Genomic DNA, 27772 nt, shown 5'->3' on the forward strand with positions numbered 1-27772 from the left:
TTTAACTGTAAACTTGAATTTGTATGCCCTACTGTGTTGCTGTCACATGCGTGGACGCGTTGGACGCCATCTAACGTAATGAATACTGGCAGTTCCATTGCCAGCAGTTCGGTACAAACTCGGGTTTCATCCAGAAGGCGTTAATTCCTATTACGTCGGCGTTCTGAAGCATCGTTCGATGACGTTTCCGTATCCTGCATTGGTTTCTCAAGACAACAACTACACACCCTCGAAGATTGTCGCTAACGTTTGTTAATCCCTAAACAGGACAATGCACGGTTCACCAACGACTAGTTTTATGTTTACAGTGACTGCACTCATAACGTCCTGTTTACTTCAGTTCCCTCGGACTGGGTGCTGAGAGCATGGCCATGGGTTGGAACCACGTGCTGGGGCAGACTGATGGCGGGACCGGGTGTGGCAGGTCAGGACGGTGTGTCCTATGGCGATGTTGCCTCTATTCTGTATATCTCCCAAAGCGCAGTGTGAAGGAGCTTAAGTATGCGGGAGTGGAGCTTGGAACGTCCTCCTACCCGCCGTTCAGAATTATCCTTAACTAATGAAAAGATGAATATTTAATTTTTATTTTTATATTTTGACTATCCGAAGACGAACACTGGCTGGCTGAAAATCGGTTACGGCTTTGTAAAATGCCGATTTCACAGCGTCGAAAAAATTTTTTAAAAAAACGGCAAGAGCGAAACTGATAGTTTGTAGCTGTGATGGAATTACATTTTCCTCTAGACATAAGTCTGCGTTATCACCTTCTTTATGAAGGTGCCAGTGACGCATTGCATGTATCACTAAGGACACTACATATTAAACTTGCACAACTTTTCAGCATTCTGTTTGAAATTCCACCAACACCACTTGAGCTTTTGTTATGTGTTGAAAGAGCACACTGTCGATGATTGGAACACAAACCGTTTCTTCATGGGATGTAACTTTTCATTGTAATAGTAACATTTTCAGAAAGTAAATCTTTCCCACTAATGTGCCCCACTTATTTCCATTGTCGAATTAGAAAACAGCCAGTCTTAACCGTCTCCCCCTTGCTCAAAGTAAACTAAATGGACACACTATAATTTCGAAATAACATATCTTGTGCAATATTTCACTATTGTAGACGCAGTGCTAAATCACCATAACAGAAAACACGAATCATCAAGTTGCCCTACTAATTTCCACGTTCCACGAGAATTGTTACAAGATATTTCCTAGAATTTAGGTGGTCAGAGACAGAGATGGAGAGAGAGAGAGAGAGAGAGAGTACTTGCCAAGCCGCCCTGCGCGCCTAGGCGCCGGCAGCCGATAACTGGGTCGCGGCCCACGGGCTGCCTAACTGCGCGGCGGCACGCCAGCTGCCGTGACGTGGGCTGCGTGGTTGCGCGACCGCAGGGGCGGTGGGCTTCTGAGAACGCGGCCGCCGCCGCTCGCTGTATCTGGCAATCTTAATGGCCGGCCAGGCCCGCATGGGGGACGGCTTCGCAGTTCCGTGAGCGAATATCGTTAGGCTGCTTTAAACTGAGAACTGCAGGTGATCTTTCATTCCGAGATGCTCGTTATGAAACACACAGAAGTTCATTATTGTGATAACTGCTGTGAATTTTATTCCACAACTCTACGGCTGAGGCCAGAGAAAGCTACGCATAAAATTTTAAGCCTTTTTGCATTACTTCTGTCAGTGGTTTCCCATTAGTCATCGATATATTTCGAAACGTATTATTTTGCAATAATTCTTTCTATAAACAGAATGGTTTAAAAATATTCATCTCTCTGACAAGGTTATCAGTATGCATGCGTACCTAATATATTCCAAAACCCAACCCATAAAAACGTCATTTTCCGGTGCACATCCGTCGGGTTTCATACATAAGACGCTAGGTGCAAGTATTTTGGATATATCTTTTGGTAGGGACCATTTGTATAGCCAACAGAGGGATCGTCTTAGTATCATTATCCTACGTTATAGGATCAAAGTATGAATATTTCACACTACCTCCTGCTTCAAATTGAGCAAATCGGTTGGTTCTTTTCGCATTTTATCTGTCGACAGTGAGCTTGATGGGATTTATGGATGCAACATTCGGAGTATCCTCGGGAAACCCAATAAGATGGTGTTCTCTTTTTTTCTATGTGTTCGCCATTACCTACGGACCAAACCCAGGTTAAGATTACATCACGACTATGCACAGCAATTTTTTTACAATATATTCCTTGGACACCGACTGGAACAACCCTGAATATTTTCTAGATTTCTGTACCCATTTTAAGATACAGAGGTTAAAATTTACCATACTCGTACGAGAAAAATACGCAAGTAAAATCCGTTGTGAATAGAAAAAGTAGCACTGGGAAATGTGCTGTAATGTGTCTCTGTCTTGATGTCGGGACCCCATGTTATAGTACAGAAACAAATACAAAAAGTTTTTGCACGTTAAATGCGATCAGAGATGCTTGCATTAGTAAACTATCTAAATTTTACTGATCTATAAATTTATTTTCATATGAATTACATACCCTGTGAACATTTTAATGACAGAGTTTTTCTCATCTGAGTCGTCAAGAAACGAACGCCAACAACTTTACCTCTGGAATACATCTCGATATCACAAGCATAAGCTACACACACAGACAACTTTATGAAGATATTGCACGGAAAATTCATTACGTAAAGTGATATGGCAATGTAATTACCATTAGTGCTTGGAAAGTGGTAGTATGAGGATAAACCACATCAGAGAATTATGGCAAAATGTGGGCTAGGTAGTAGCAATGGAAGAGGAGGAAGACTGAGTTCTGCCCTAAATTTATAAAATTCAGCTAGTAATAACGAAAATTCTACTGAAATATCATATGAAATGGAAGTATGCTTACAAAAATCCCGTATACGAGGGAAGGTTCCACGTGGAACACATCTTGGTCTCACAGAGATTCTGAAATCATAGGTTGGTTTGTAAAGTGCACCCAAGTGTTCATACTAGGTGCTAGATAGAGACGAATCACAATTTACTCATAAAGATCAGACTGTACAGACTTTCTCACAAGAAACAGTAAATAAATATGGGGGATACTGAAGTACTGATGAGACACATTTGTAGTTCTCCAAGTTTGAAGATTCAGCGATAAAAAATACCAACAGTAGGCGAATCAATTGTAGAGGAATGAAAATCATTAAAAATGGGAATCATAGAGGTTAGACAGACAAACATACAAAAAGAAGGTAACGGTGATGAAATCTTAGGTTATGGAGGAAATACGTTAACTCGTCGATAAAAGAAGGAACTTTAAAAAGGATACAAGAAAAGAGAGGAGTACACCAATTTACACCACTGAAGAATGAAATAAAAAATGTCCAGGAAACCAAAGTGAAATGGCTGCAGGAAAATGAGAAGAAATAGACAAAGATAAGATAATGAAAATCAGTGATTCGGAATATGGAAAAGTCAAAACAATATTCGGTGAAATAGTATATAAGGTCGTTCGCATTAAGGATGCAAGAGGTATTCCATTCCACTATTAAAGACAAAGGGGATATGTGGAAAGAGTACTCTGTAGGCTTCTACGAGAGGGAGGTCTTCTCCATGATGCGGTAGAAGAAGTTATGGGAGTCAACGTGGAACCCATAGGGATCCAATATTAGAGAGTTTAACGAAGTTCTGGAAGACTTGCGACCAAATAAATCAGAAAGGATAGATAACACACCTTTGCAATCTTTAAAACTATAGGTTGAAATAACAAACAAACTACTGCTCAAGTTCATTTGCAGAATTTTATAAGACTGGAGACACGTGTTTTCCACAAATTCCAGAAGATATCAAGGTGATATAAGTCCGGAAACTATCGCACAGTGAGCTTAATAGCTTAAGTATCGATGCTGCTGACTAAAATAATCTACAATAGAACGGAATATTGGGGATGGATCCATTAGATGACTTTTTATTTGGATTTAGGAAAGGTAAGGAGACCGGACAGGCACTTCTGACGTTGTGCTTGTTAATTATTGCAAGGCATAACAGCAGACAAGACACGTTCATACGATTTTTCGAACTGAAAAAAAGCGATCTAGTGTCAAAAGCTGCAACATATTCGAAACACTGAGAAAAATAGGAAAAAGCTATAGGAAAATATGGGTAACCTACAATATGTACAAGAACAACGTGTGAAATTGAGACTGAAAAATCAAGAACGAAATGCTGGGATTAAAGTTCAGGGTGAAAGGATATTAGTGGTAAGATATGCTGATGACATTGCTGTTGTTACGGAAAAAAGATGAATTACGGGAATTATTGTATGGAATGAAAAGTCACTGAATACAGAACATGGACGGAGAGGGAAAAAAAGGAAAACGAACGTAATTGGCAGTGCCAGCAGTGGACGTAAGATCAAACTGAGTGAGCTCGTCGAATACGAAGTTAAGGAATTTGCTGCAAAGGAAGCGAAATGACACATGATGAACGCAGCAATGAGAGCACAAAAAGTAAGGTAGGACAGCAGCAGGAGAGACAGAAGACATTAGTTCAAGCATAGTCTGGAGCCTGAGAAGGGAGGTCTGCCTAGGAATGGTAGTACGACACATCATGAGACAGCATGTACAAGGGAACTTGCATCCTGTGGGGAGGAAAACACAAATCGCTGATTGAAAGTGTTGTTTTGTAATAAAATTGTTTAAAAAGACTGTTACATTCTACTATGACTGCGAACGCTAATAATCGGTGTCACTGTTAACGAATATCGCAGTAAGCACACCAATTGTAGAGGAATGAGCATAATTAAAAAGGGCAATGTTAGATATTAGACAGACAAATAGGTACAAAGAGGATAACGTGAAGAGATATTAGGTTATGGAAGAAACACGTTAACCCATCGATGAAAGAAGGAAATACAAAACAGGTTCAAGAAAAGAGAGGAGTGCACCAATATAGATCACTGCCAAATGAAATAAAAAGGAAGCTCCTGGAAGCCAAAGCGAAATGGTTGCAGGAAAATAAGAAGTAGACAAAGACATGGTCGTCAGAAATACTGGATCAGAGCATCGAAAATTTTGATGCTAAAATATACTCGTTTATAGAAAGAACAGTAGTGGTAGTAGTATTAGTAGTAGTAGTAGTAGCCTTATTAATCTGTAGATCTCTTTTTGCAAGGATATAGGACATGTCAAAGAGTTTACAAATTTAGATCAATTTAAAATAATCTAATTCGTATACACATATATTTACAGACTTCTAGTTAGAGACAATCATTAGATTTACTCCAGGAATACTATAATTTTTTTACAAAAAACTTATTAAATAATGTTATACCACATTGTTCACTCATATATCACCATCAGTCACTGCACACACTGTACACACATTGTTTCATAACACTTCACTCACTACATACATACACACACACACACACACACACACACACACACTGGTGATCTCTGGGACATTTTCTGTACCACAACTTTCCATTTGCAATCCTGAAAAACTGAGTCAGCATCCCTCCATAATGAGCGAGATGTTGAGCTCAAAAAGAGGAAGAGGTGTTAGTATTGCGCTATGCATAGCTTGGGGGTAAGTATTTCTAGAAAGGAAAAAAATGAAGGAAAAAAAACATAAAGTGAAGGTGTTATGTGGAAGGTTGGTTATTATCTAATCATTTTTAATATTACTTATTTGTATAACATTTTTTATCAAACCCCTCCTCTGTTTTAGCTACGTAATCCTTCAATGTATAAAATGTACTGCATAATAGATACTTTTTCGTTGCCTTTTTAAATAAGTGTATTTTAGCAATTTCTTTAATCTCTTTTGGTAATTTATTGTACAGTTTTATTCCTTGGTAAAAAAGAGTGTTTTGAGTTTTATGTTTATTTTTTCTTGCTAAATGTAAGTTGAGTCTACCTCTTGTAGCATGGTCATGGACAGAGCTGTTTCTGCAGTAATTACCAATGTTTTTTTGATGTGTAAACTGACTGGTAAGTGTATTCACATGGCGCAGTTAAAATCCCCATTGTTCTGAACAGATCTTAACAATGAGCTCGACTAGTATTTTTGGTTGTTATTCCTATGGCTCATTTCTGGAGTTAGAAAATTGTGTTCATATTTTGTGCATTTGTTCCCCAAAAATGGATTCCATTGCTAAGAACTGAGTGTACATGTGAATAATATGTAACTAAAAGACACCAATGTTACACACTGATGATAGGATTCTAAGGGCATAACATGCTGATGACATTCTGTTTGCAAGTACCTTTGTGTGTTCACATCACTTCAACTGAGAATCAATATTCATTCCTAGAACTTTTGCATTTGTTACACAGTCTATAGAGGTGCCATCTACATTTAATTTAACATTGTCATTTTTCCTCTTCAAACTGAAATTAATGGCATTAGTTTTCCTTATGTTCAATGTCACTTTATTACTTATAGACAAATCATAAACTTACTTGAGAGTTTCATTTGCTTACTCGGGAAGGAGTTCTCTTGCTTTTTCATTGACTATAATATTGTTGTCATCAGCGAAGAGGATTTTTTCACCGTCAGTAACATTACTGGAAAAGTCATTGATATATATCAGGATAAGTATTGGTCCTAATACGCTAGCTTGTGGAACCCTAATGTATTTTGGTTCTGGTAAGTGTTTTACTAAATGTTTAGAGCTATTTGAAGTATATGTTATCTCTACTCCTTGTACCCTATCTGTTAGGTATGATCGAAAGTGGTCGTTAGCTACCCCTCTTAATCCTAATGCTTGTAATTTATTTAACAGAGTCTTGTGGTCAATTGTCTCAAACGCCTTAGACAGTTACTAAAATATGCCTGTGGCACACTCACCTTTATCAAGAGCATCAAGTACAACTTTTGTGAATTCTACTATGGGCTATTCCGTATTTTTACCACTTCGGAAACCAAACTGTGATTCAATTAAATGATTGTATTTATCCAGGTAATTCATTAATCTGTCTTTTGTAATTGTTTCAATTAGTTTTGAGAATGCTGACAGCAGGGAAATGTGCTGGTAATTTTCTGTCTTCTGCATTGCCTTTCTTAAGCAAATGTTCAACTATTGCCTGTTTTAACTGCTCTGGAAATGTCCTTGATGTGAAGGATTCATTTATTATATTTCTTAAGGGGCCTTGTATAATCCCTATGCATTGATTCAGAACACAAATTGATATTTTGTCTAAGCCTACTGACATTTTTATTTTTTAGTTTCTGAATTGTTTTACTGACATCATTCTCTGTGGTTGGAAGTAATATCATTGTATTCAGTGCAACATTGTTTACAGGTGTTATATTTGTTTGGGGCAATTTTTGCTGTGACTTCTCTACTATACTCTTTATTTTCAAGCTATTATTTAAAAGTATATTTTCATCTATCTTAAACACAATATACATTTGTATGACTGCGTTTACGTGTACACTAAAGCTATCTGATTGTTCAAACCTATTTGTTTTACTTGCGACTCTTCTGGTATTAATCAACTTCTTATAATGTTTACGGACTCCCTCTGTGATACATCATCAACAACGCTTTTTTTATCCTTCCTAAGTGTGTTCCTGCAGCATACATTGTGATTCAGGAGGAATATAGCATAATTTGTGACATGATTCTACATGTTAAAGTAAACAGAGAGTTTTCTACCAACATGTGTCCGATTTTCTATCGTTACGGAACTGTAGCGGGTTAAGGACTACACACTACATGAATTATTATTATGATTGGTAGTAAGTTCCTATGGGACCAAACTGCTGAGGTCATCGGTCCCTAGGCTTACACACTAATTATTCTAACTTAAGCTAACTTACGCTGAGGGCAATAGATTGCCCATGACCGAGGGACCTCTCGAACCGCCGACTGTGGGAGCCGCGCGAACTGTAGCAAGGCGCCTAAGACCACAAGGATACCCCGCGCGGCAATGAAGACAGCTGTGAATATTACTTACCGTGGTTGGCAGAATAATGGTCGGACAACGACTGATGCATCCCACCAGACTATTGAGGTTCTCCAACACATGGCAGCATTGTGATGGCGTACTCTGAGGAAACAGCTCCAAGTGTGCAAACGTGGACTGGAACAGTGAGAAGTCGTGAGGCCGTGTGCACGTTTATTCCCGTCATTGCTTTTTCAGTGTGTAGGTTGATAAGTAAGGGAGAAAGACGGATTCCCTGTCTTACATCCGTTTTGATTCGATCACTTCTCTTCTTGTTGTGCATTCTTTCTGTTCTCTCTGCATATTCACTGAAGATTATACCTGGGGCTTTTTCTCTGAAAATTTCAAACATCTTGTTGCATGTGGAGAGTGATTTAGCTGCTCCTCCAAATGGGTTATATGCACACTACAATACCTTCTAAAACCACGGGCAAGACTTTCACTTCTCCAGCTCGCTACGCTCAATCTATTAGTTCTACAGCAAAAATTTTCATGAAGAAAATGTAATGTAGTTAATTTTGGTTCTTAGATACGTTTTTGCTGGAGACCACAGTTTCGGAGTCGAAAACTACAGCTTTATAGCAAAAACGTATCCCAGTACAAAATTTAGCTATAATCAGTTTCCTACTAAAAGGTTCTGTTCTTTTTTTCTGTAGAACTAATAGTATGCACATAGCGAGTGAGATAATATGAAAATATTGCGCGAGGTATTGGAAGAATTTTTAGGGTGCATAAAACCCATAGGTAGGGGCAGCCAAACTGCCCTGTTTAATTTACAGATGCTGATACGTCTATTACACTAGGTTGATCTCTGCGTCCTTTAGGTAGCGCTAATAAACTTATTTTACTATTTGTGTAAAGTTATTCTCTTTTCCTCGGTAAGCAACTCACCGTTGTAAAGAAAGTTTCTCAAAGAAGGCACTGCTTCGTTATGACAAGTTTCTCACTGACGCCTGAAAAATCGCATTTTGTCACCCCTGTCTTCAAGAGTCTCTAGTTATTGTGCAAATGTCTAACCGCCAACAGTCGGACTACACATGGGCTAGTCGCATCTCAGTGCAATGCCAGTCCCACAGTGACGGCTACCACGGACTGGATTCAGACGCAGGCTCCTAGCGGGCATGGAGCTCCATGTCTTGGGTCATGCATCAGTTCTCGTCCTCTTCGCTCAGTGTGTGGGCAGCTGACGTTCTGCCTGGCTTATTCATTCTCTCGGGTCAGCTATGCAGTTCGCTTGACGGATGCATGCATACTATGGGTCTCGACACAAAAGATGCCACGTTTTGCTGCAAAGTGCCTATCAATCTCGCCAAAGTCGTTCTCAAATAAAAACCTATATTGTGATTTTAATGTCCATACACGTTATCATCATTTAACTATCTGCTAGGCTCGTTTTGTTCCGAGACGTTGAGGGCTGCATTTAACGTAATGATAGATACTATTTCCCTAAACTTGGTAAAATACTTTTATGTTTGTATGAAACAAAATTCTGTCTTTATGTAAACAATGCTAGAGAGACTGAGTGCCACACCAATTACTAAACCCATATACGTATGGTTACCTGCAAATTACTAAAGTTTATAATAGGGTAACCTTTCTTATACTGCAAGTATTGCATGCAAAAAATGCCTCAGAATTCCTTCAACCGCATCTAATTACCGATAAATCACGAGGAATAATTATTTTACATGTTTGACGTCAATTTCACTCTAGACGTGTCATGCCCATCCAAAAATATGCCACTGGACAAGAAAAATGAAAAAGTACAGTAATGAGCAGAAAAGTAAATTCTCATGTTATTCACTATAATCGGTATTCACAAGAGAAAATGAAGTTACAGTTATGCAAAAAAGCAGTGGCTTTCTCTGATCAAAATGTCTTTTTGCATCCTCAATGTGTTTGTACTGTTTTACCTTTAACTGTTTAACTATCTGTTATGAAACCGAGCACTTTTTACTATTCGCAAGTGTTTTTAACCCCAGAGTCTGTTGTGGAGTTGATCCATTTCTTATACAACAAAACGTACCACAACAATGCATGAAATCACGAATTATTACAAAACGTGACGGTTCCTCGATACTCCATGAAACTAGCCTTCGTTTTATAAAGAAAAAGAAAATGCCGTCATACTGACAACTTTTCTATAATTTTTGTGTCACTATATTCCACTTCCTTCATAATTGTTAGCTTCTGATATTCGTTCTATGCCCCAAAGCTTTTGGCTAAGAATTGCTCAGTACATTAATGGAAGAACACTAAACTTATTTTTACAACGTTCGAGTTAGTTTGTGTTTTTCAAAGAAAAAATAATCACTCACATTGAATGTTAATTCAGTTTGTTTTCTGATGTACGTATTCTTTCGTCGCTTTGTTCGAAACTCTGCCCTTAAACCTATTTTATTTCCACCGTGAGGTTTCCACAACATTTCGCTGACACTATCGCCATGGATTGGACAACTTCTTACTGTTTACAAAGTGAGAGAGCTAAGATAAATCACCACAAATACACCAAGAATGAATAGTTACATCTAGATTCCGTTTAGCTTATTTATAGGCGACAACGTAGTAAATTTTCTGCAGCACTTAAATAACTTCTAATGTTTAAAGCTGCTAAATTATACAAGCTACCTTTTTAGCGTAACTTAGTTCTTTTCTGTGGTGTTCGGGAAAGATGGCGAAGAGGACTTCATCAACATAAAGTGTGTGTAGCTTGAGCAAATAGTAACAAGATAACAGCACCTCAATCGCTGTGCGGCAGTCGGGAGTGAAGAACCCACAAACGTCGCCTTCCTGTTACCAACTGTAAGAAAGACGTAACTCAGGTGTGATTACCTAGGCAGTTGAAGCACATCAGTGGGCGGTCTGCAGTCATAGGGATCAGACAAATACTCGTGAATACATTGTAGCACCACCACTACTTCTGGGCGTGACTGCGGAAGCATAGCAGCGCAGAATTGGTAGAAGCCTTAAGTGACTGGCGAGGGTAGGATGTCAGCATGCCGGTCACAGCAACAGGGCTGTTTATACACTGCGAGACAGATCAGGCCCCGCACCAGAAACTGGCCTGAGCAAAAGTGAGATAGAGTTCTTAAGGGTCAAGCCCAATAGTTTCTTCACTGATGAGATGCAGTAGTGTTGTTAGGAACATTACTGAGTGTGCAGGGGATCCGTAACACAGCCATAGACAAAATTTTATTCATTCTTCATTAGTAGATGAGCATTCTGTTAGTAAAAGGGGTGAACGGCCTTTCAGTCCATAATGAACAAATTTTTAACACAAAAAGGCTTTTTTACTCAAGCAAATGTCACATGCAATTACAAACTATGTAAGAAACTTAATCTAACGACAATAGAGTGCTATTTAAAACAAGGAAAAGAGTGGCAGCTTGTTAATAGTGCTGGTAACATAGATGACAAATATAATCCTTTCCTTAACACATTGCTCATGCTGTTTCAGTGTTCTTTCCATTAGAACCTTCTAAACGGAGTACCAGAAGCAAAAGGCAGCCTGGGTGGCTGACTTTTGGGATAAGGATATCATTTAGAGAAAAGTGGGAATTGTTTCAAACTGTTTGAAGTAGTTATAACCAAACTATAGTATCCCATTACAAATTGCACTGTAAGGTGCTTAAAAATGTTATAAGGAAGACAAAAATTATTTAAATGTTTGTGAAATTTTATGGGATCCAACTGCTAAGGTCATCAGTCCCTAAGCTTACACACTATTAAACCTAAATTATCCAAAAGACAAACGCACACACCCATGCCCGAGGGAGGACTCAAACTTCCGCTGGGACCAGCCGCACAGTCCATGACTGTAGGACGCAAGCAGAATAGTTAATTTACAGGATAAAATTTAAACCATGTGGTCAGTTCTGAAGGAAGTGTCTGCTCAAAAGCACAAGTTTGACGATATAAGTTCATAGTACCAACACTTCTGTTACTGATGAACCAGATATGTGTACAGTATTTAATAATCCTATAACTCTCTTGGCGAATGCCTTTCCAAAATTCATGTCTGAAATACACCTCTGTGATAGAGGCAAGGGGGAGGTCCAGTCAATAATTAAGACTAAGGACTCTCATGGATGTGATGGAGTGCCTAACAGAATATTAAAGTACTGTGCTGCATATGTTAGGCCTGTACTTAGCCATATTTGTAATTTTTACATTGGGAATGGTCAGTTTCCTGAACGATTAAGGTACTCAGTAGTAAAGCAGCTTTATAAAAATGGAGAAAGGGATCATGTACATAATTTTAGACCCATTTCTATGCCATCAGTGTTAGCTAACGTTATTGAAAAAGCTGTGTATGTAAGGATAATTCATCGTTTTATATGATATAATTTGCTATCAAATGTGCAGTTCGGCTTTAGAAGTCGTATAACATCTGGACACGATATATTTTCTTTTCTCTGTGACGTACTGGATGGGTTAAACAAAAGGTTTTTCGAACGCAAGGCATATTTTTTGATTTAACTGAGGTGCTTGGATTGTGTTGATCACAAAATATTGCTCCAGAAGTTGGACCATTACGGAATACGAGGTGTAGCTCACAATTGGTTCACCTCTTACTTTAACAACAGAGAGCAAAAGGTCATTATTCATAATGTTGAGAATGGCTGTGATGTGGGCTCTGAGTGGGTAAGGTCAAGTGGGCGGGGGGGGGGGGGGGGTTCCCCAGGGGTCAGCATTGGTACCACTCCTTTTCCTTATTTACATAAATGATATTCCCTCTAGTATTATGGGTAACTCTAAAATATTTCTATTTGCTGACGACACTAGCTTGCTAGTAAAGGATGTTGCATGCAGTATAGGCCCGGTTTCAAATAATGCAGTTCATGACCTAAGTTCATGGCTTGTAGAAAATAACAGACAGTAAGAGTCAGTTTTTATAGTTTCTTAGCCATATTTTTGGCTCAGAAAGAGGCAGTTCGCACTTTCAGTGATGTAACTTCATGAAACTCTGGTCGGCCCCTGTTCACCAGTCTGTGTATTTTGACTATGGTCTCTCAATATATATATTCTTTACTGTCGTTTCTTGTTAACAATATCTGCTTATTCCCAAGGATAAGGGGCTTTCACTCAGTTAATACTTTGCAGAAATCAAAGTGTCCATTTGGATCAGACTTCATTAACTCTTGTGCAGAAAGGTGTGCAGAATACTGTTCCATCCATTTTCAATAAGCTACCAAAAGAATTCAAAAAATCTTAGCAGTAATCCACACACTTTCAAATCGAAGCTGAATAGTTTCCTCATGTGTCAATCCTTGTATTCTGTTTTGGTGTTCCTTGAAAAATTAAGCTGATTCTTATGTTATATTGTTGACTCGGTATATTTACTTATGACTTGACTTTTTCTGTGTTCATAAATGTTCAATTTTTATCTGTTGTTACTCATATGTTGTAATTACATGTACTGACAAGTTCCATGACTTACGAGATTTGCTCCTCAGTTTGGTCCTACGGAACTTGACGTGTGCATAAAAATAAAAAAATGATTTGCTTGTTCGTATAAATAACTGTCACTTTTTTGTCTAGACATACGCAGCCCGGCAGACCTGCGATACGACCGCGCTACACTAGGCACTGCCTTTCCATGGAGCAGCAAGCATCCAGCATGAGACTTGTCAGCCACCACTGCCGCTGTGTCTGTAGCACCAGGTCTCTAACACCAAGTCCTCCTTCGTGGACTTGGCGCCTGCCTCTCGACTTGTGGGCCACCTCCAAGCCCTCTCCAGCAGCAAGTCGACTCCTGTCCAGGAGGCAGCGGGTCGAGACTGGGGCAGTACAGCCACTCTCCCTCCCACCTGGTGCCAGCGCAGTTGTGCCGAGCAACGCCACCTGCTGGGGTGGGATTTCCCACTGGGCAGCTCGCATCCGCTGGAAATGTTCCAGTCGGCTCCCAGGTCGCTGACGCAAACCACTAGCTGCAGCGACACACCTAACTGGGTGGCGTGCTACTAGCTGTCCTGTGGGCGTAGGTATTCTGCGCCGCATACGGGACAGCTAATTAACCAGAGAGGCGTGGCTGCCACACCACGTCATCTGAGTGTTGCTCCATAGATTATAATAAACTAATTGAGACTTCATAAAACCGTTTCACTAAGCTCCCACTGGCCTGTTTCCCCTCACTGTTATCCACCACCACGTTGTCCTGTGCAGAAGCGTCCGTCAATCTCAGGTCCATTTCCTTATTCAGACTTCCACATACTACAGTCGATAAAGTGGATATGGTTTGCATTTAACATGATTTTCAGCAAACACGAAAGTTAAGATGCAAGGTGAAATGTGTGTCGATCATGCCAACTCTTGACAATTTATTTTTCCGAACACTGTAAAATGTTGAAGGAAGTGGAGGTGTGAAAAAGAAAATACTCCAATCAAATAGAAAGTTACTGATGAGAGAAATGGCATTAACATTTTAGTAGCTGTAACGCAAAATCTATATATCAGCACGAGGCAGTCTAAAAATGTGAATCAAAGATTGCTCAATGAAATCTACATTCCAACGAATTTCTTCTATTCCGCATTCCACTCCATCAACAGCTTCAATGCAGCGACTTCCAAAATCGGTTACAGCTCTCTGAATGGTGTCTACGGAAATTGTAATATAATGCAAGAAACTGTTTGTGGAAGACCTATTGGTCAACTGAAAGACTCTGATGACTGAGAAATGTGTTTGGAAGGTGGAAAATTTGATTTGTCTGTCAATGTGCGGTGCTGGCTTTTCGGGGATAGCATCATCGATCGCTGCTTTGGTTTCAGGATTATGGATTGCAACAGCTAGTATCTACAGTTGTTAATGGAAATGTCGCCGCCTTTATATGACGGATGTCCCACACATTTTGCACAGATAATTCTAGAACTCAACAAATCAGTTGCACTGATCATACAAAATGGCCACGCTCGGCATATTTAATAATATTGGACTTCAGAATGTGATTTTCACTCTGCAGCGGAGTATGCGGTGGTATGAAACTTACTGGCAGATTAAAACTGTGTGCCGGACCGAGACTCAGACTCCGGACCTTTGCCTTTCGCGGGCAAGTGCTCTACCAACTGAGCTACCCAAGCGCGAATCAAGTCCCCTCCTCACAGTTTTACTGGCAGAAGTAAACCTGTGAGGACGGAACGTGAGTCGTGCTTGGGTAGCTCAGTTGGTAGAACACTTGCCCGCGAAAGGTAAAGGTCCCGATTTCGAGTCTTGGTCCGACACACAGTTTTAATCTGTCAGGAACATTCAATTTTGGACTGTTATCTGACGAAAAAATGAAAACGAGAGCTCTACAATTCAATACCGACGAATCACGAGGATACGAAATTCCGCATAACATGGGCTTGTGCTGTGATATATCGACATGAAATTTGTTGTGTCCGGAATCACATTCAGTCATGTATCAGTGCTCGAGTCAACAGTTTGAGCAGCTGGAACGATAATCGTAATAACCACAGGACCTGACTAACAGTTAGGCGTTTGCCAATAGTTGGTACAGCAGAGCAGTTTTGTGGGGCCTCTTCTCCTGGTGGCGGGGCAATGGTTCGTTGCGCTCTTACCTTCCAGCTGTTTGACCAACTTACACACAATTTATATCTTGGAAATATCTTTTCGGTTCCAATGAAAAAAGTATATAGTTCCACTAAGGACACAGAGAGAAAGACAGAGAACAAGATGTTGATGTCTCCTATGACATAGTGAAAGCCACATTGCGGGGTATGTCCTCGATTGATTTTATAGACGTACCGCTGCTCGATCTGAGAGGGGTGCGTAACTACTTTTTACGTTTGCTTCCCGCTTCAAATTTCGGGGCGTATTCATGATTCGTCGCCTCCCTCATGTCCTACAACAATCTAAAAATCACGAGGACCTCATTCCCTGACGTTGTTTCAACTAATACATTCTGTTACTCTGTCGAGACCAACTATCCCAGTTTGCATTTACCTTAGAAGAATTTTTCGAATGTAATGAAGAGCCTGTGCTAGTTTGTGTATGCGAGACAGCTGTATCTTTTATTACATTACTCTTCTAGACAGTAAAGATATATTTACACATTTATTTTATTTACGTAAAATTCATTATCAAATGTTTAGATTTCATAGCACGCTTCATATTTCCCCTATATCCTCAGTAGGCCCCAACCCCAGAAAAATATCCGATTCAGACCTACCATACAAAACTGAAGAAGCAATTTATTTCTCAAAATCACGTTTTAATGGAATAAAATGAAATACGCTGTGAGTTGTCTTATGTGGGAAGTGCTTTGGAATATCAGTTCTCAAAAGCATAGCGGGAACGATAGCATTACCGCGTGTAGCTTTGTAGCAGCTGCTATTGTCTGTGGTAAAGGGTTTGTGCACTGCCACGAGTGACGCGAACAAAAGATCACGAGTGCGAAGTTTGCTGCCTACTACTGACTAATGAGAACCGCTGCCGATCCTTGCTTTGCCGCCTGCGCGTGTTCTAACGTGGTGGGACAGATTCAAGATGTCGATTGTTATAATGAACATTTTCAAGTCGGCGAGTCTATGATAGATTTATTACCGAGAGAATCTTCAGATTCAGTCTGAGGGGCACAAAATGCTTTCACTGAACCTAAAATCGAAACTGCTCTTCCGTACAAGTATAACTTCGTTTTCCTTGCCATTGACATTAAGTAATGAAAATATATCGGGTAGCCTTTGCAGAAATCGTTGCAATGATAATGCGAAATGTAAGCCCCCTGACATTGCTGATGCTGTGCAGAGACTACTGAATAATTTTGACTTAATTCTGGCAAGAAATCCAGGCTAATCGATTTTTACTACTGTCTGCAGTACCCTATGTGGGCGAGAAGAACACGCTCCAACGGACATCTCTCCAGAAATATTTCATCTTCTAAGGTTTAGACAATCAACAATCTGTGATGTGGAGACACCATTTTCGTTCTACGAAACGAATTTTAACCACTAAAAGCACTAGAAGTTGAAGGATTTTTACGATAAGAGATCAAAATCGCGGCAGTTGAAATCATTAGAATACATTTATCCATCGTGAACAGTGCGGTCTACGTCATGATCTTCAGTGATTTAACTCCGTGAACTGATACTTCGGAAGATGAAACAAGGTTTCCGCTTCTGCCACGCTGATGGCAAGACGTCAAGTCGGCTCTCCACCCCAATGGTATGGTGTATACTCAAGTAGCAGAAAGATGGACACAGTTCCGGACATATCCTGTCCTGAAAGGAGTCCGACAGGTTCGGATTGTGTATAATCGACATGTTGCCTCAAACCTCTACATCGACGGTTGCCGTGCCGTTCCGTGGCTTACGCTGCATCCTCACGACTATTTACACTTCCCCACTGCATCCGACACTCCTTGGTAACCCAGCGCAGCATCCTCCGATGCAGCGGGTACATGAAACGCCCATTGCACATGTCGCGGACTCCACACCGGCAGCGCCGCGCCTGTCGCCAGATGACTATGTTCATGAGTATGGAATGACGCTAATCGTGCCACCTACGAACTTGGCGCCAGAGCGTTGTGAGTCGCTGCCTTCATCTGACGCTGAAGGATACAGCCTAAAGTGCCATAAGCGGATGATGCAGGGAAATTTCAGAACAGGTCGAGAACCAGCCTCCGGCAGACGATAGCTCCGGCACCGGCTGCAGCGTGGGAACACAGCATGGTAGTGAAGAAGTTTTGTACGTATCCGCAGCTGAATGAGGAGACATCGACATGCAAGATGCGTGCTACCCCTCACATGCCAGAGTTCGGGCGCTCATTCCGTGCCCTGATGAGATGATGGAAGATGGTCTTCCTCCACTTTCACCGGCTTCGAGGGAGGACGATGCCGCCGCGCGAGTGACGCCGACGAAGCCTGTACCAGTGGCACCGGCACCTTAGGAACGGTTCCAGCCGAGATGATAAGGATGACAAGAGGTGACGACCCAACTTCATGCTCGTTAGACATATTTGACCTAATGAATAACGTGGCACCCGCAGTTATTGCGTATCGTCAGAATTAACCTCAATACGGCTGGAGGAACGGTGAATATCCATCTGCTGCGCGAGATGATTCTTGTATCAGACATTGACTTTGCTTTATTACAAGAAACGCACTTAGCGTCCCTTCCCGACTTCCGTAGTTATGGGACATATATATCACCGGATGATCAGACTGGCAGCTTTACGGTGATACTACTGCATGACGGTATGAAAGTCGAACAAGTGACTTACCTGCCCTCAACCAGGGGGTCTGGCAATCACAGCGCCAGGCACACGTGTTATTAATGTCTACGCTCCATCAGAAACTAACCAACCGAACGAGAGATCGCGTTGTGCTAGAGAAAACGCCTCCCTCTTTCTTCCTCTTTACAATCAATATACCTTCGACGGCAATTTTAACGGTGTGCTCCACCCCACAGATCAGATCCCACATTTTTAGACTTGCAAAGAACTTCGGATATTGATGGGAGACCTGCTTCTCTCGATACTTGGAAAAAGTGCAAGGTGACCATCCCGAACACACATATCTTACCAGCGACTCGACTAGTCGTCTTGACTGCAACTGTGTCTCACACGATATTGCGACGTGGTTCTGGGCGCAGAATGATATATTGTCTCTTACGCTGCTAAAACTGGAGGGGACGGTTGAGCAGTCGCGATGTGAGGACCAGGCGAACGTGTAAACCCCGTCTATGCACCAAAACGTGCCCAATAGCTGCCGATGCTAATGACAGCTAGTCACGGACGTCAGTTGGCCGGGTGGTCGATCCTTAACGACCCAGGCGGACATTGTGGAATCTTTTACAGGCCGTTATTGACGGTTTTAGCAGGAGGAGAATACTGAGGAAGTATTGCATGCAAGTATTGCATGCAAAAAATGCCTCAGAATTCCTTCAACCGCATCTAATTACAGATAAATCACGAGGAATAATTATTTTACATGTTTGACGTCAATTTCACTCTAGACGTGTCATGCCCATCCAAAAATATGCCACTGGACAAGAAAAATGAAAAAGTACAGTAATGAGCAGAAAAGTAAATTCTCATGTTATTCACTATAATCGGTATTCACAAGAGAAAATGAAGTTACAGTTATGCAAAAAAGCAGTGGCTTTCTCTGATCAAAATGTCTTTTTGCATCCTCAATGTGTTTGTACTGTTTTACCTTTAACTGTTTAACTATCTGTTATGAAACCGAGCACTTTTTACTATTCGCAAGTGTTTTTAACCCCAGAGTCTGTTGTGGAGTTGATCCATTTCTTATACAACAAAACGTACCACAACAATGCATGAAATCACGAATTATTACAAAACGTGACGGTTCCTCGATACTCCATGAAACTAGCCTTCGTTTTATAAAGAAAAAGAAAATGCCGTCATACTGACAACTTTTCTATAATTTTTGTGTCACTATATTCCACTTCCTTCATAATTGTTAGCTTCTGATATTCGTTCTATGCCCCAAAGCTTTTGGCTAAGAATTGCTCAGTACATTAATGGAAGAACACTAAACTTATTTTTACAACGTTCGAGTTAGTTTGTGTTTTTCAAAGAAAAAATAATCACTCACATTGAATGTTAATTCAGTTTGTTTTCTGATGTACGTATTCTTTCGTCGCTTTGTTCGAAACTCTGCCCTTAAACCTATTTTATTTCCACCGTGAGGTTTCCACAACATTTCGCTGACACTATCGCCATGGATTGGACAACTTCTTACTGTTTACAAAGTGAGAGAGCTAAGATAAATCACCACAAATACACCAAGAATGAATAGTTACATCTAGATTCCGTTTAGCTTATTTATAGGCGACAACGTAGTAAATTTTCTGCAGCACTTAAATAACTTCTAATGTTTAAAGCTGCTAAATTATACAAGCTACCTTTTTAGCGTAACTTAGTTCTTTTCTGTGGTGTTCGGGAAAGATGGCGAAGAGGACTTCATCAACATAAAGTGTGTGTAGCTTGAGCAAATAGTAACAAGATAACAGCACCTCAATCGCTGTGCGGCAGTCGGGAGTGAAGAACCCACAAACGTCGCCTTCCTGTTACCAACTGTAAGAAAGACGTAACTCAGGTGTGATTACCTAGGCAGTTGAAGCACATCAGTGGGCGGTCTGCAGTCATAGGGATCAGACAAATACTCGTGAATACATTGTAGCACCACCACTACTTCTGGGCGTGACTGCGGAAGCATAGCAGCGCAGAATTGGTAGAAGCCTTAAGTGACTGGCGAGGGTAGGATGTCAGCATGCCGGTCACAGCAACAGGGCTGTTTATACACTGCGAGACAGATCAGGCCCCGCACCAGAAACTGGCCTGAGCAAAAGTGAGATAGAGTTCTTAAGGGTCAAGCCCAATAGTTTCTTCACTGATGAGATGCAGTAGTGTTGTTAGGAACATTACTGAGTGTGCAGGGGATCCGTAACACAGCCATAGACAAAATTTTATTCATTCTTCATTAGTAGATGAGCATTCTGTTAGTAAAAGGGGTGAACGGCCTTTCAGTCCATAATGAACAAATTTTTAACACAAAAAGGCTTTTTTACTCAAGCAAATGTCACATGCAATTACAAACTATGTAAGAAACTTAATCTAACGACAATAGAGTGCTATTTAAAACAAGGAAAAGAGTGGCAGCTTGTTAATAGTGCTGGTAACATAGATGACAAATATAATCCTTTCCTTAACACATTGCTCATGCTGTTTCAGTGTTCTTTCCATTAGAACCTTCTAAACGGAGTACCAGAAGCAAAAGGCAGCCTGGGTGGCTGACTTTTGGGATAAGGATATCATTTAGAGAAAAGTGGGAATTGTTTCAAACTGTTTGAAGTAGTTATAACCAAACTATAGTATCCCATTACAAATTGCACTGTAAGGTGCTTAAAAATGTTATAAGGAAGACAAAAATTATTTAAATGTTTGTGAAATTTTATGGGATCCAACTGCTAAGGTCATCAGTCCCTAAGCTTACACACTATTAAACCTAAATTATCCAAAAGACAAACGCACACACCCATGCCCGAGGGAGGACTCAAACTTCCGCTGGGACCAGCCGCACAGTCCATGACTGTAGGACGCAAGCAGAATAGTTAATTTACAGGATAAAATTTAAACCATGTGGTCAGTTCTGAAGGAAGTGTCTGCTCAAAAGCACAAGTTTGACGATATAAGTTCATAGTACCAACACTTCTGTTACTGATGAACCAGATATGTGTACAGTATTTAATAATCCTATAACTCTCTTGGCGAATGCCTTTCCAAAATTCATGTCTGAAATACACCTCTGTGATAGAGGCAAGGGGGAGGTCCAGTCAATAATTAAGACTAAGGACTCTCATGGATGTGATGGAGTGCCTAACAGAATATTAAAGTACTGTGCTGCATATGTTAGGCCTGTACTTAGCCATATTTGTAATTTTTACATTGGGAATGGTCAGTTTCCTGAACGATTAAGGTACTCAGTAGTAAAGCAGCTTTATAAAAATGGAGAAAGGGATCATGTACATAATTTTAGACCCATTTCTATGCCATCAGTGTTAGCTAACGTTATTGAAAAAGCTGTGTATGTAAGGATAATTCATCGTTTTATATGATATAATTTGCTATCAAATGTGCAGTTCGGCTTTAGAAGTCGTATAACATCTGGACACGATATATTTTCTTTTCTCTGTGACGTACTGGATGGGTTAAACAAAAGGTTTTTCGAACGCAAGGCATATTTTTTGATTTAACTGAGGTGCTTGGATTGTGTTGATCACAAAATATTGCTCCAGAAGTTGGACCATTACGGAATACGAGGTGTAGCTCACAATTGGTTCACCTCTTACTTTAACAACAGAGAGCAAAAGGTCATTATTCATAATGTTGAGAATGGCTGTGATGTGGGCTCTGAGTGGGTAAGGTCAAGTGGGCGGGGGGGGGGGGGGGGGTTCCCCAGGGGTCAGCATTGGTACCACTCCTTTTCCTTATTTACATAAATGATATTCCCTCTAGTATTATGGGTAACTCTAAAATATTTCTATTTGCTGACGACACTAGCTTGCTAGTAAAGGATGTTGCATGCAGTATAGGCCCGGTTTCAAATAATGCAGTTCATGACCTAAGTTCATGGCTTGTAGAAAATAACAGACAGTAAGAGTCAGTTTTTATAGTTTCTTAGCCATATTTTTGGCTCAGAAAGAGGCAGTTCGCACTTTCAGTGATGTAACTTCATGAAACTCTGGTCGGCCCCTGTTCACCAGTCTGTGTATTTTGACTATGGTCTCTCAATATATATATTCTTTACTGTCGTTTCTTGTTAACAATATCTGCTTATTCCCAAGGATAAGGGGCTTTCACTCAGTTAATACTTTGCAGAAATCAAAGTGTCCATTTGGATCAGACTTCATTAACTCTTGTGCAGAAAGGTGTGCAGAATACTGCTCCATCCATTTTCAATAAGCTACCAAAAGAATTCAAAAAATCTTAGCAGTAATCCACACACTTTCAAATCGAAGCTGAATAGTTTCCTCATGTGTCAATCCTTGTATTCTGTTTTGGTGTTCCTTGAAAAATTAAGCTGATTCTTATGTTATATTGTTGACTCGGTATATTTACTTATGACTTGACTTTTTCTGTGTTCATAAATGTTCAATTTTTATCTGTTGTTACTCATATGTTGTAATTACATGTACTGACAAGTTCCATGACTTACGAGATTTGCTCCTCAGTTTGGTCCTACGGAACTTGACGTGTGCATAAAAATAAAAAAATGATTTGCTTGTTCGTATAAATAACTGTCACTTTTTTGTCTAGACATACGCAGCCCGGCAGACCTGCGATACGACCGCGCTACACTAGGCACTGCCTTTCCATGGAGCAGCAAGCATCCAGCATGAGACTTGTCAGCCACCACTGCCGCTGTGTCTGTAGCACCAGGTCTCTAACACCAAGTCCTCCTTCGTGGACTTGGCGCCTGCCTCTCGACTTGTGGGCCACCTCCAAGCCCTCTCCAGCAGCAAGTCGACTCCTGTCCAGGAGGCAGCGGGTCGAGACTGGGGCAGTACAGCCACTCTCCCTCCCACCTGGTGCCAGCGCAGTTGTGCCGAGCAACGCCACCTGCTGGGGTGGGATTTCCCACTGGGCAGCTCGCATCCGCTGGAAATGTTCCAGTCGGCTCCCAGGTCGCTGACGCAAACCACTAGCTGCAGCGACACACCTAACTGGGTGGCGTGCTACTAGCTGTCCTGTGGGCGTAGGTATTCTGCGCCGCATACGGGACAGCTAATTAACCAGAGAGGCGTGGCTGCCACACCACGTCATCTGAGTGTTGCTCCATAGATTATAATAAACTAATTGAGACTTCATAAAACCGTTTCACTAAGCTCCCACTGGCCTGTTTCCCCTCACTGTTATCCACCACCACGTTGTCCTGTGCAGAAGCGTCCGTCAATCTCAGGTCCATTTCCTTATTCAGACTTCCACATACTACAGTCGATAAAGTGGATATGGTTTGCATTTAACATGATTTTCAGCAAACACGAAAGTTAAGATGCAAGGTGAAATGTGTGTCGATCATGCCAACTCTTGACAATTTATTTTTCCGAACACTGTAAAATGTTGAAGGAAGTGGAGGTGTGAAAAAGAAAATACTCCAATCAAATAGAAAGTTACTGATGAGAGAAATGGCATTAACATTTTAGTAGCTGTAACGCAAAATCTATATATCAGCACGAGGCAGTCTAAAAATGTGAATCAAAGATTGCTCAATGAAATCTACATTCCAACGAATTTCTTCTATTCCGCATTCCACTCCGTCAACAGCTTCAATGCAGCGACTTCCAAAATCGGTTACAGCTCTCTGAATGGTGTCTACGGAAATTGTAATATAATGCAAGAAACTGTTTGTGGAAGACCTATTGGTCAACTGAAAGACTCTGATGACTGAGAAATGTGTTTGGAAGGTGGAAAATTTGATTTGTCTGTCAATGTGCGGTGCTGGCTTTTCGGGGATAGCATCATCGATCGCTGCTTTGGTTTCAGGATTATGGATTGCAACAGCTAGTATCTACAGTTGTTAATGGAAATGTCGCCGCCTTTATATGACGGATGTCCCACACATTTTGCACAGATAATTCTAGAACTCAACAAATCAGTTGCACTGATCATACAAAATGGCCACGCTCGGCATATTTAATAATATTGGACTTCAGAATGTGATTTTCACTCTGCAGCGGAGTATGCGGTGGTATGAAACTTACTGGCAGATTAAAACTGTGTGCCGGACCGAGACTCAGACTCCGGACCTTTGCCTTTCGCGGGCAAGTGCTCTACCAACTGAGCTACCCAAGCGCGAATCAAGTCCCCTCCTCACAGTTTTACTGGCAGAAGTAAACCTGTGAGGACGGAACGTGAGTCGTGCTTGGGTAGCTCAGTTGGTAGAACACTTGCCCGCGAAAGGTAAAGGTCCCGATTTCGAGTCTTGGTCCGACACACAGTTTTAATCTGTCAGGAACTTTCAATTTTGGACTGTTATCTGACGAGAAAATGAAAACGAGAGCTCTACAATTCAATACCGACGAATCACGAGGATACGAAATTCCGCATAACATGGGCTTGTGCTGTGATATATCGACATGAAATTTGTTGTGTCCGGAATCACATTCAGTCATGTATCAGTGCTCGAGTCAACAGTTTGAGCAGCTGGAACGATAATCGTAATAACCACAGGACCTGACTAACAGTTAGGCGTTTGCCAATAGTTGGTACAGCAGAGCAGTTTTGTGGGGCCTCTTCTCCTGGTGGCGGGGCAATGGTTCGTTGCGCTCTTACCTTCCAGCTGTTTGACCAACTTACACACAATTTATATCTTGGAAATATCTTTTCGGTTCCAATGAAAAAAGTATATAGTTCCACTAAGGACACAGAGAGAAAGACAGAGAACAAGATGTTGATGTCTCCTATGACATAGTGAAAGCCACATTGCGGGGTATGTCCTCGATTGATTTTATAGACGTACCGCTGCTCGATCTGAGAGGGGTGCGTAACTACTTTTTACGTTTGCTTCCCGCTTCAAATTTCGGGGCGTATTCATGATTCGTCGCCTCCCTCATGTCCTACAACAATCTAAAAATCACGAGGACCTCATTCCCTGACGTTGTTTCAACTAATACATTCTGTTACTCTGTCGAGACCAACTATCCCAGTTTGCATTTACCTTAGAAGAATTTTTCGAATGTAATGAAGAGCCTGTGCTAGTGTGTGTATGCGAGACAGCTGTATCTTTTATTACATTACTCTTCTAGACAGTAAAGATATATTTACACATTTATTTTATTTACGTAAAATTCATTATCAAATGTTTAGATTTCATAGCACGCTTCATATTTCCCCTATATCCTCAGTAGGCCCCAACCCCAGAAAAATATCCGATTCAGACCTACCATACAAAACTGAAGAAGCAATTTATTTCTCAAAATCACGTTTTAATGGAATAAAATGAAATACGCTGTGAGTTGTCTTATGTGGGAAGTGCTTTGGAATATCAGTTCTCAAAAGCATAGCAGGAACGATAGCATTACCGCGTGTAGCTTTGTAGCAGCTGCTATTGTCTGTGGTAAAGGGTTTGTGCACTGCCACGAGTGACGCGAACAAAAGATCACGAGTGCGAAGTTTGCTGCCTACTACTGACTAATGAGAACCGCTGCCGATCCTTGCTTTGCCGCCTGCGCGTGTTCTAACGTGGTGGGACAGATTCAAGATGTCGATTGTTATAATGAACATTTTCAAGTCGGCGAGTCTATGATAGATTTATTACCGAGAGAATCTTCAGATTCAGTCTGAGGGGCACAAAATGCTTTCACTGAACCTAAAATCGAAACTGCTCTTCCGTACAAGTATAACTTCGTTTTCCTTGCCATTGACATTAAGTAATGAAAATATATCGGGTAGCCTTTGCAGAAATCGTTGCAATGATAATGCGAAATGTAAGCCCCCTGACATTGCTGATGCTGTGCAGAGACTACTGAATAATTTTGACTTAATTCTGGCAAGAAATCCAGGCTAATCGATTTTTACTACTGTCTGCAGTACCCTATGTGGGCGAGAAGAACACGCTCCAACGGACATCTCTCCAGAAATATTTCATCTTCTAAGGTTTAGACAATCAACAATCTGTGATGTGGAGACACCATTTTCGTTCTACGAAACGAATTTTAACCACTAAAAGCACTAGAAGTTGAAGGATTTTTACGATAAGAGATCAAAATCGCGGCAGTTGAAATCATTAGAATACATTTATCCATCGTGAACAGTGCGGTCTACGTCATGATCTTCAGTGATTTAACTCCGTGAACTGATACTTCGGAAGATGAAACAAGGTTTCCGCTTCTGCCACGCTGATGGCAAGACGTCAAGTCGGCTCTCCACCCCAATGGTATGGTGTATACTCAAGTAGCAGAAAGATGGACACAGTTCCGGACATATCCTGTCCTGAAAGGAGTCCGACAGGTTCGGATTGTGTATAATCGACATGTTGCCTCAAACCTCTACATCGACGGTTGCCGTGCCGTTCCGTGGCTTACGCTGCATCCTCACGACTATTTACACTTCCCCACTGCATCCGACACTCCTTGGTAACCCAGCGCAGCATCCTCCGATGCAGCGGGTACATGAAACGCCCATTGCACATGTCGCGGACTCCACACCGGCAGCGCCGCGCCTGTCGCCAGATGACTATGTTCATGAGTATGGAATGACGCTAATCGTGCCACCTACGAACTTGGCGCCAGAGCGTTGTGAGTCGCTGCCTTCATCTGACGCTGAAGGATACAGCCTAAAGTGCCATAAGCGGATGATGCAGGAAAATTTCAGAACAGGTCGAGAACCAGCCTCCGGCAGACGATAGCTCCGGCACCGGCTGCAGCGTGGGAACACAGCATGGTAGTGAAGAAGTTTTGTACGTATCCGCAGCTGAATGAGGAGACATCGACATGCAAGATGCGTGCTACCCCTCACATGCCAGAGTTCGGGCGCTCATTCCGTGCCCTGATGAGATGATGGAAGATGGTCTTCCTCCACTTTCACCGGCTTCGAGGGAGGACGATGCCGCCGCGCGAGTGACGCCGACGAAGCCTGTACCAGTGGCACCGGCACCTTAGGAACGGTTCCAGCCGAGATGATAAGGATGACAAGAGGTGACGACCCAACTTCATGCTCGTTAGACATATTTGACCTAATGAATAACGTGGCACCCGCAGTTATTGCGTATCGTCAGAATTAACCTCAATACGGCTGGAGGAACGGTGAATATCCATCTGCTGCGAGAGATGATTCTTGTATCAGACATTGACTTTGCTTTATTACAAGAAACGCACTTAGCGTCCCTTCCCGACTTCCGTAGTTATGGGACATATATATCACCGGATGATCAGACTGGCAGCTTTACGGTGATACTACTGCATGACGGTATGAAAGTCGAACAAGTGACTTACCTGCCCTCAACCAGGGGGTCTGGCAATCACAGCGCCAGGCACACGTGTTATTAATGTCTACGCTCCATCAGAAACTAACCAACCGAACGAGAGATCGCGTTGTGCTAGAGAAAACGCCTCCCTCTTTCTTCCTCTTTACAATCAATATACCTTCGACGGCAATTTTAACGGTGTGCTCCACCCCACAGATCAGATCCCACATTTTTAGACTTGCAAAGAACTTCGGATATTGATGGGAGACCTGCTTCTCTCGATACTTGGAAAAAGTGCAAGGTGACCATCCCGAACACACATATCTTACCAGCGACTCGACTAGTCGTCTTGACTGCAACTGTGTCTCACACGATATTGCGACGTGGTTCTGGGCGCAGAATGATATATTGTCTCTTACG

The sequence above is a fragment of the Schistocerca gregaria genome, chromosome 1 (assembly GCF_023897955.1).
Source record: "Schistocerca gregaria isolate iqSchGreg1 chromosome 1, iqSchGreg1.2, whole genome shotgun sequence".
Taxonomy (NCBI): domain Eukaryota; kingdom Metazoa; phylum Arthropoda; class Insecta; order Orthoptera; family Acrididae; genus Schistocerca; species Schistocerca gregaria.